Source organism: Delphinus delphis, unplaced genomic scaffold (genome assembly GCF_949987515.2).
Source record: "Delphinus delphis unplaced genomic scaffold, mDelDel1.2 scaffold_30, whole genome shotgun sequence".
Taxonomy (NCBI): domain Eukaryota; kingdom Metazoa; phylum Chordata; class Mammalia; order Artiodactyla; family Delphinidae; genus Delphinus; species Delphinus delphis.
Window position 1 is genome coordinate 1,250,829 of NW_027192651.1, and position 10,783 is coordinate 1,261,611.

The window sequence follows — 10,783 nt, forward strand, 5'->3', positions numbered from 1 at the left end:
GCTCAGGGGCACTGTAATTCACAAACCTGCAGAGTTATAAATGACAGCTATCGTCCAAAAATAGACTGAAGTAAGGCTGCCAAGAGGACTTGAAAGCGGGGCAGAATTGCAGGAAACCGATTTCAGGAGGTAGACTGGAATTGCATTGAAAGCATAGGAAAAGAGGCAGAACGTCCACAATGATGCACTTGGCCAAAAGGGGCGTATGCGTTTTTTCCTGAATATATTCAGGAAAAAACGCATACGCCCTTTTTGGCCAACCAAGCAAGCTTGCAAAGGAAATCTGCACTGCAATGAAGTCTCACTTACCCCCAGTCAAAAGGGCCATCTGAAAAAAGTGTAAAATCCAGAAAGGCAGGACAGGCCATGGAGAACTGGGAGCCTTGTTATGCTGATGGGCGGGATGTAAATTGCCAACAGACACTCGGGAGAAGTGTATGGTGTTTCCTGAAACATCTAAAAAACAAAGCAACAGAGCCTAGGGCACTTCCACTTATGGTCCTATAGCTTAGGGAAATTAAAATCAAAAAGACACAGCCACCCCAATGTTTGGGACGCCTCTGTTTACAAGAACCTCGTTTACAGTACAAGTTCAACATCGCAGAAAGTGAAAAATGGATAAAGAAGTTGTGGTATTTACTTACAAAGCAATATCACTCAGCAATGAAATCTATGTCATCAGGCCCGTAGCAGCATAATGAGTGCATTCAGGTACGATGATTCTAACTGAAATAAGTCACACAGAAAAAGAAACATCATAAGATATCACTAATACACGGAATGTAAACTTGGCTACACAGGAACGGAATTACAGAACAGAACAGGGTCTCAAATTTAGAAAACCAACTTATGCTTGCTTAAGGGGAAAGGTGAGTTGGGGTGCTGCATAAAACCAGAGATTGAAATGAGCACAGATAAAGTTCCTTAAGCCAAATATGGAATAGACAAGAGCTACTCCTTGCTCAACGAAATGGACTCAACACCGCATATTAAACGCCTAAGAATATAACTGACTAATAAGTATCTTAAAACCTATAGATTGCTATGTCTCCGAAAGAGAATCAAGCATGTGTACAGGGGCATAAACGCAGCAGTGATAGGACTGGAGAGGTTCGGTGAGCAAATGAAGACCCTTTGAAGTCATATTGCATGGTACCCATTCCACGGGTTTCAACTACCAAGGTTTTAGGTATTCTTCCTTCAGCTAAAACATGCATGTGGAACCCAGAGTATGATCAACCATGTGATCGGGAGATGTGTTCAAATATGTCTCAGTTTTCGTACCCTGGTACTCGGGTGCAACATTCCAGACGCTTTACTGACACTCTCCCGACTTGGAGAGTCAGCGCCTTTAACCTCCTGTTTGGCCCAGTTTGCAATTTCTGCGGAAAATGAACAGGAATAGCGAGAACAAATGAGAGACTAGCTGGAGGTGTCTGGACGGGCAAATTTAACTCTCATTTCCCACCAGGAAGAGGAAATAACCAAAGGCTCAGCATGCCGGGCCGGAACCAGATTAGGGCCTGAAGCCATCCTGCGGTGTTGCGGCCAGGTCACAAGAAAGCAAGTTGAAGAAAGGAGCTCAGGGGCACTGTAATTCACAAACCTGCAGAGTTATAAATGACAGCTATCGTCCAAAAATAGACTGAAGTAAGGCTGCCAAGAGGACTTGAAAGCGCGGCAGAATTGCAGGAAACCGATTTCAGGAGGTAGACTGGAATTGCATTGAAAGCATAGGAAAAGAGGCAGAACGTCCACAATGATGCACTTGGCCAAAAAGGGCGTATGCATTTTTTCCTGAATATAATCAGGAAAAAACGCATACGCCCTTTTTGGCCAACCAAGCAAGCTTGCAAAGGAAATCTGCACTACAATGAAGTCTCACTTCCCCCCGGTCAAAAGGGCCATCTGAAAAAAGTGTAAAATCCAGAAAGGCAACAGGCCATTGAGAACTGGGAGCCTTGTTATGCTGATGGGCGGGATGTAAATTGCCAACAGACACTCAGGAGAAGTGTATGGTGTTTCCTGAAACATCTAAAAAACAAAGCAACAGAGCCTAGGGCACTTCCACTTATGGTCCTATAGCTTAGGGAAATTAAAATCAAAAAGACACAGCCACCCCAATGTTTGGAACGGCTCTGTTTACAAGAACCTCGTTTACAGTACAAGTTCAACATCGCAGAAAGTGAAAAATGGATAAAGAAGTTGTGGTATTTACTTACAAAGCAATATCACTCAGCAATGAAATCTGTGTCATCAGGCCCTTAGCAGCACAATGAGTGGATTCAGGTATGATGATTCTAACTGAAGTAAGTCACACAGAAAAAGAAACATCATAAGATATCAGTAGTACACGGAATGTAAACTTGGCTACACAGGATCTGAATTACAGAACAGAACAGGGACTCAAATTTAGAAAACCAACTTATGCTTGCTTAAGGGTAAAGGTGAGTTGGGGTGCTGCATAAAACCAGAGATTGAAATGAGCACAGATAAAGTTCCTTAAGTCAAATATGGAATAGACAAGAGCTACTCCTTGCTCAACGAAATGGACTCAACACCACATATTAAACGCCTAAGAATGTACCTGACTAGTAAGTATCTTAAAACCTATGGATTGCTATGTCTCCGAAAGAGAATCAAGCATGTGTACAGGGGCATAAACGCAGCAGTGATAGGATTGGAGAGGTTCGGTGAGCAAATGAAGACCCTTTGAAGTCATATTGCATGGTACCCATTCCACGGGTTTCAACTACCCAGGTTTAAGGTATTCTTCCTTCAGCTAAAACATGCATGTGGAACCTAGAGTATGATCAACCATGTGATCGGGAGACGTGTTCAAATATGTCTCAGTTTTCGTACCCTGGTACTCGGGTGCAACATTCCAGATGCTTTACTAACACTCTCCCGACTTGGAGAGTCAGTCCCTTTAACCTCCTGTTTGGCCCAGTTTGCAATTTCTGCGGAAGATGAACAGGAATAGCGAGAACCAATGAGAGACTAGCTGGAGGTGTCTGGACGGGCAAATTTAACTCTCATTTCCCACCAGGAAGAGGAAATAACCAAAGGCTCAGCGTGCCGTGCCGGAACCAGATTAGGGCCTGAAGCCATCCTGCGGTGTTGCGGCCAGCTCACAAGAAAGCGAGTTGAAGAAAGGAGCTCAGGGGCACTGTAATTCACAAACCTGCAGAGTTATAAATGACAGCTATCGTCCAAAAATAGACTGAAGTAAGGCTGCCAAGAGGACTTGAAAGCGGGGCAGAATTGCAGGAAACCGATTTCAGGAGGTAGACTGGAATTGCATTGAAAGCATAGGAAAAGAGGCAGAACGTCCACAATGATGCACTTGGCCAAAAGGGGCGTATGCGTTTTTTCCTGAATATATTCAGGAAAAAACGCATACGCCCTTTTTGGCCAACCAAGCAAGCTTGCAAAGGAAATCTGCACTGCAATGAAGTCTCACTTACCCCCAGTCAAAAGGGCCATCTGAAAAAAGTGTAAAATCCAGAAAGGCAGGACAGGCCATGGAGAACTGGGAGCCTTGTTATGCTGATGGGCGGGATGTAAATTGCCAACAGACACTCGGGAGAAGTGTATGGTGTTTCCTGAAACATCTAAAAAACAAAGCAACAGAGCCTAGGGCACTTCCACTTATGGTCCTATAGCTTAGGGAAATTAAAATCAAAAAGACACAGCCACCCCAATGTTTGGGACGCCTCTGTTTACAAGAACCTCGTTTACAGTACAAGTTCAACATCGCAGAAAGTGAAAAATGGATAAAGAAGTTGTGGTATTTACTTACAAAGCAATATCACTCAGCAATGAAATCTATGTCATCAGGCCCGTAGCAGCATAATGAGTGCATTCAGGTACGATGATTCTAACTGAAATAAGTCACACAGAAAAAGAAACATCATAAGATATCACTAATACACGGAATGTAAACTTGGCTACACAGGAACGGAATTACAGAACAGAACAGGGTCTCAAATTTAGAAAACCAACTTATGCTTGCTTAAGGGGAAAGGTGAGTTGGGGTGCTGCATAAAACCAGAGATTGAAATGAGCACAGATAAAGTTCCTTAAGCCAAATATGGAATAGACAAGAGCTACTCCTTGCTCAACGAAATGGACTCAACACCGCATATTAAACGCCTAAGAATATAACTGACTAATAAGTATCTTAAAACCTATAGATTGCTATGTCTCCGAAAGAGAATCAAGCATGTGTACAGGGGCATAAACGCAGCAGTGATAGGACTGGAGAGGTTCGGTGAGCAAATGAAGACCCTTTGAAGTCATATTGCATGGTACCCATTCCACGGGTTTCAACTACCAAGGTTTTAGGTATTCTTCCTTCAGCTAAAACATGCATGTGGAACCCAGAGTATGATCAACCATGTGATCGGGAGATGTGTTCAAATATGTCTCAGTTTTCGTACCCTGGTACTCGGGTGCAACATTCCAGACGCTTTACTGACACTCTCCCGACTTGGAGAGTCAGCGCCTTTAACCTCCTGTTTGGCCCAGTTTGCAATTTCTGCGGAAAATGAACAGGAATAGCGAGAACAAATGAGAGACTAGCTGGAGGTGTCTGGACGGGCAAATTTAACTCTCATTTCCCACCAGGAAGAGGAAATAACCAAAGGCTCAGCATGCCGGGCCGGAACCAGATTAGGGCCTGAAGCCATCCTGCGGTGTTGCGGCCAGGTCACAAGAAAGCAAGTTGAAGAAAGGAGCTCAGGGGCACTGTAATTCACAAACCTGCAGAGTTATAAATGACAGCTATCGTCCAAAAATAGACTGAAGTAAGGCTGCCAAGAGGACTTGAAAGCGCGGCAGAATTGCAGGAAACCGATTTCAGGAGGTAGACTGGAATTGCATTGAAAGCATAGGAAAAGAGGCAGAACGTCCACAATGATGCACTTGGCCAAAAAGGGCGTATGCATTTTTTCCTGAATATATTCAGGAAAAAACGCATACGCCCTTTTTGGCCAACCAAGCAAGCTTGCAAAGGAAATCTGCACTACAATGAAGTCTCACTTCCCCCCGGTCAAAAGGGCCATCTGAAAAAAGTGTAAAATCCAGAAAGGCAACAGGCCATTGAGAACTGGGAGCCTTGTTATGCTGATGGGCGGGATGTAAATTGCCAACAGACACTCAGGAGAAGTGTATGGTGTTTCCTGAAACATCTAAAAAACAAAGCAACAGAGCCTAGGGCACTTCCACTTATGGTCCTATAGCTTAGGGAAATTAAAATCAAAAAGACACAGCCACCCCAAAGTTTGGAACGGCTCTGTTTACAAGAACCTCGTTTACAGTACAAGTTCAACATCGCAGAAAGTGAAAAATGGATAAAGTAGTTGTGGTATTTACTTACAAAGCAATATCACTCAGCAATGAAATCTGTGTCATCAGGCCCTTAGCAGCACAATGAGTGGATTCAGGTATGATGATTCTAACTGAAATAAGTCACAGAAAAAGAAACATCATAAGATATCACTAATACACGGAATGTAAACTTGGCTACACAGGAACTGAATTACAGAACATAACAGGGTCTCAAATTTAGAAAACCAACTTATTCTTGCTTAAGGGTAAAGGTGAGTTGGGGTGCTGCATAAAACCAGAGATTGAAATGAGCACAGATAAAGTTCCTTAAGCCAAATATGGAATAGACAAGAGCTACTCCTTGCTCAACGAAATGGACTCAACACCGCATATTAAACGCCTAAGAATGTACCTGACTAGTAAGTATCATAAAACCTATGGATTGCTATGTCTCCGAAAGAGAATCAAGCATGTGTACAGCGGCATAAACGCAGCAGTGATAGGATTGGAGAGGTTCAGTGAGCAAATGAAGACCCTTTGAAGTCATATTGCATGGTACCCATTCCACGGGTTTCAACTACCCAGGTTTAAGGTATACTTCCTTCACCTAAAACATGCACGTGGAACCTAGAGTATGATCAACCATGTGATCGGGAGACGTGTTCAAATATGTCTCAGTTTTCCTCCCCTGGTACTCGGGTGCAACATTCCAGACGCTTTACTAACACTCTCCCCACTTGGAGAGTCAGTCCCTTTAACCGCCTGTTTGGCCCAGTTTGCAATTTCTGCGGAAGATGAACAGGAATAGCGAGAACCAATGAGAGGCTAGCTGGAGGTGTCTGGACGGGCAAATTTAACTCTCATTTCCCACCAGGAAGAGGAATTAACCAAAGGCTCAGCATGCCGGGCCGGAACCAGATTAGGGCCTGAAGCCATCCTGCGGTGTTGCGGCCAGGTCACAAGAAAGCGAGTTGAAGAAAGGAGCTCAGGGGCACTGTAATTCACAAACCTGCAGAGTTATAAATGACAGCTATCGTCCAAAAATAGACTGAAGTAAGGCTGCCAAGAGGACTTCAAAGCGGGACAGAATTGCAGGAAACCGATTTAAGGAGGTAGACTGGAATTGCATTGAAAGCATAGGAAAAGAGGCAGAACGTCCACAATGATGCACTTGGCCAAAAAGGGCGTATACGTATTTTCCTGAATATATTCAGGAAAAAACGCATACGCCCTTTTTGGCCAACCAAGCAAGCTTGCAAAGGAAATCTGCACTACAATGAAGTCTCACTTCCCCCCGGTCAAAAGGGCCATATGAAAAAAGTGTAAAATCCAGAAAGGCAGGACAGGCCATGGAGAACTGGGAGCCTTGTTATGCTGATGGGCGGGATGTAAATTGCCAACAACCACTGGGGAGAAGTGTATGGTGTTTCCTGAAACATCTAAAAAACAAAGCAACAGAGCCTAGGGCACTGCCACTTATGGTCCTATAGCTTAGGGAAATTAAAATCAAAAAGACACAGCCACCCCAAAGTTTGGGACGCCTCCGTTTACACAAACCCCGTTTACCGTACAAATTCAATATCACAGAAAGTGAAAAATGGATAAAGAAGTTGTGGTGTTTACTTACAAAGCAATATCACTCAGCAATGAAATCTATGTCATCAGGCCCTTAGCATCACAATGAGTGGATTCAGGTATGATGATTCTAACTGAAATAAGTCACACAGAAAAAGAAACATCATAAGATATCAGTAATACACGGAATGTAAACTTGGCTACACAGGAACTGAATTACAGAACAGAACAGGGTCTCAAATTTAGAAAACCAACTTATGCTTGCTTAAGGGTAAAGGTGAGTTGGGGTGCTGCATAAAACCAGAGATTGAAATGAGCACAGATAAAGTTCCTTAAGTCAAATATGGAATAGACAAGAGCTACTCCTTGCTCAAAGAAATGGACTCAACACCGCATATTAAACGCCTAAGAATGTACCTGACTAGTAAGTATCGTAAAACCTATGGATTGCTATGTCTCCAAAAGAGAATCAAGCATGTGTACAGGGGCATAAACGCAGCAGTGATAGGATTGGAGAGGTTCGGTGAGCAAATGAAGACCCTTTGAAGTCATATTGCATGGTACCCATTACACGGGTCTCAACTCTCCAGGTTTAAGGTATTCTTCCTTCAGCTAAAACATGCATGTGGAACCCAAGTATGATCAACCATGTGAATGGGAGACGTGTTCAAATATGTCTCAGTTTTCCTCCCCTGGTACTCGGGTGCAACATTCCAGACGCTTTACTAACACTCTCCCCACTTGGAGAGTCAGCGCCTTTAACCTCCTGTTTGGCCCAGTTTGCAATTTCTGCGGAAGATGAACAGGAATAGTGAGAACCAATGAGAGGCTAGCTGGAGGTGTCTGGACGGGCAAATTTAACTCTCATTTCCCACCAGGAAGAGGAAATAACCAAAGGCTCAGCGTGCCGTGCCAGAACCAGATTAGGACCTGAAGCCATCCTGCGGTGTTGCGGCCAGCTCAAAAGAAAGCGAGTTGAAGAAAGGAGCTCAGGGGCACTGTAATTCACAAACCTGCAGAGTTATAAATGACAGCTATCGTCCAAAAATAGACTGAAGTAAGGCTGCCAAGAGGACTTGAAAGCGGGGCAGAATTGCAGGAAACCGATTTCAGGAGGTAGACTGGAATTGCATTGAAAGCATAGGAAAACAGGCAGAACGTCCACAATGATGCACTTGGCCAAAAAGGGCGTATGCGTTTTTTCCTGAATATATTCAGGAAAAAACGCATACGCCCTTTTTGGCCAACCAAGCAAGCTTGCAAAGGAAATCTGCACTACAATGAAGTCTCACTTCCCCCCGGTCAAAAGGGCCATCTGAAAAAAGTGTAAAATCCAGAAAGGCAGGACAGGCCATGGAGAACTGGGAGCCTTGTTATGCTGATGGGCGGGATGTCAATTGCCAACAACCACTCGGGAGAAGTGTATGGTGTTTCCTGAAACATCTAAAACACAAAACAACAGAGCCTAGTGCACTGCCACTTATGGTCCTATAGCTTAGGGAAATTAAAATCAAAAAGACACAGCCACCCCAAAGTTTGGGACGCCTCTGTTTACAAGAACCTCGTTTACAGTACAAGTTCAACATCGCAGAAAGTGAAAAATGGATAAAGAAGTTGTGGTATTTACTTACAAAGCAATATCACTCAGCAATGAAATCTATGTCATCGGGCCCTTAGCAGAACAATGAGTGGATTCAGGTATGATGATTCTAACTGAAATAAGTCACACAGAAAAAGAAACATCATAAGATATCAGTAATACACGGAATGTAAACTTGGCTACACAGGAACTGAATTACAGAACAGAACAGGGTCTCAAATTTAGAAAACCAACTTATGCTTGCTTAAGGGTAAAGGTGAGGTGGGGTGCTGCATAAAACCAGAGATTGAAATGAGCACAGATAAAGTTCCTTAAGTCAAATATGGAATAGACAAGAGCTACTCCTTGCTCAACGAAATGGACTCAACACCGCATATTAAACGCCTAAGAATGTACCTGACTAGTAAGTATCGTAAAACCTATGGATTGCTATGTCTCCAAAAGAGAATCAAGCATGTGTACAGGGGCATAAACGCAGCAGTGATAGGATTGGAGAGGTTCGGTGAGCAAATGAAGACCCTTTGAAGTCATATTGCATGGTACCCATTACACGGGTCTCAACTCTCCAGATTTAAGGTATTCTTCCTTCAGCTAAAACATGCATGTGGAACCCAGAGTATGATCAACCATGTGAACGGGAGACGTGTTCAAATATGTCTCAGTTTTCCTCCCCTGGTACTCGGGTGCAACATTCCAGACGCTTTACTAACAGTCTCCCCACTTGGAGAGTCAGCGCCTTTAACCTCCTGTTTGGCCCAGTTTGCAATTTCTGCGGAAGATGAACAGGAATAGCGAGAACCAATGAGAGGCTAGCTGGAGGTGTCTGGACGGGCAAATTTAACTCTCATTTCCCACCAGGAAGAGGAAATAACCAAAGGCTCAGCGTGCCGTGCCGGAACCAGATTAGGGCCTGAAGCCATCCTGCGGTGTTGCGGCCAGGTCACAAGAAAGCGAGTTGAAGAAAGGAGCTCAGGGGCACTGTAATTCACAAACCTGCAGAGTTATAAATGACAGCTATCGTCCAAAAATATACTGAAGTAAGGCTGCCAAGAGGACTTGAAAGCGGGGCAGAATTGCAGGAAACCGATTTCAGGAGGTAGACTGGAATTGCATTGAAAGCATAGGAAAAGAGGCAGAACGTCCACAATGATGCACTTGGCCAAAAAGGGCGTATGCGTTTTTTCCTGAATATATTCAGGAAAAAACGCATACGCCCTTTTTGGCCAGCCAAGCAAGCTTGCAAAGGAAATCTGCACTACAATGAAGTCTCACTTCCCCCCGGTCAAAAGGGCCATCTGAAAAAAGTGTAAAATCCAGAAAGGCAGGACAGGCCATGGAGAACTGGGAGCCTTGTTATGCTGATGGGCGGGCTGTAAATTGCCAACAGACACTCGGGAGAAGTGTATGGTGTTTCCTGAAACATCTAAAAAACAAAGCAACAGAGCCTAGGGCACTTCCACTTATGGTCCTATAGCTTAGGGAAATTAAAATCAAAAAGACACAGCCACCCCAATGTTTGGGACACCTCCGTTTACAAGAACCTCGTTTACAGTACAAGTTCAACATTGCAGAAAGTGAAAAATGGATAAAGAAGTTGTGGTATTTACTTACAAAGCAATATCACTCAGCAATGAAATCTATGTCATCAGACCCTTAGCATCACAATGAGTGGATTCAGGTATGATGATTCTAACTGAAATAAGTCTCACAGAAAAAGAAACATCATAAGATATCAGTAATACACGGAATGTAAACTTGGCTACACAGGAACTGAATTACAGAACAGAACAGGGTCTCAAATTTAGAAAACCAACTTATGCTTGCTTAAGGGGAAAGGTGAGTTGGGGTGCTGCATAAAACCAGAGATTGAAATGAGCACAGATAAAGTTCCTTAAGTCAAATATGGAATAGACAAGAGCTACTCCTTGCTCAACGAAATGGACTCAACACCGCATATTAAACGCCTAAGAATGTACCTGACTAGTAAGTATCGTAAAACCTATGGATTGCTATGTCTCCAAAAGAGAATCAAGCATGTGTACAGGGGCATAAACGCAGCAGTGATAGGATTGGAGAGGTTCGGTGAGCAAATGAAGACCCTTTGAAGTCATATTGCATGGTACCCATTACACGGGTCTCAACTCTCCAGGTTTAAGGTATTCTTCCATCAGCTAAAACATGCATGTGGAACCCAGAGTATGATCAACCATGTGATCGGGAGGCGTGTTCAAATATGTCTCAGTTTTCCTCCCCTGGTACTCGGGTGCAACATTCCAG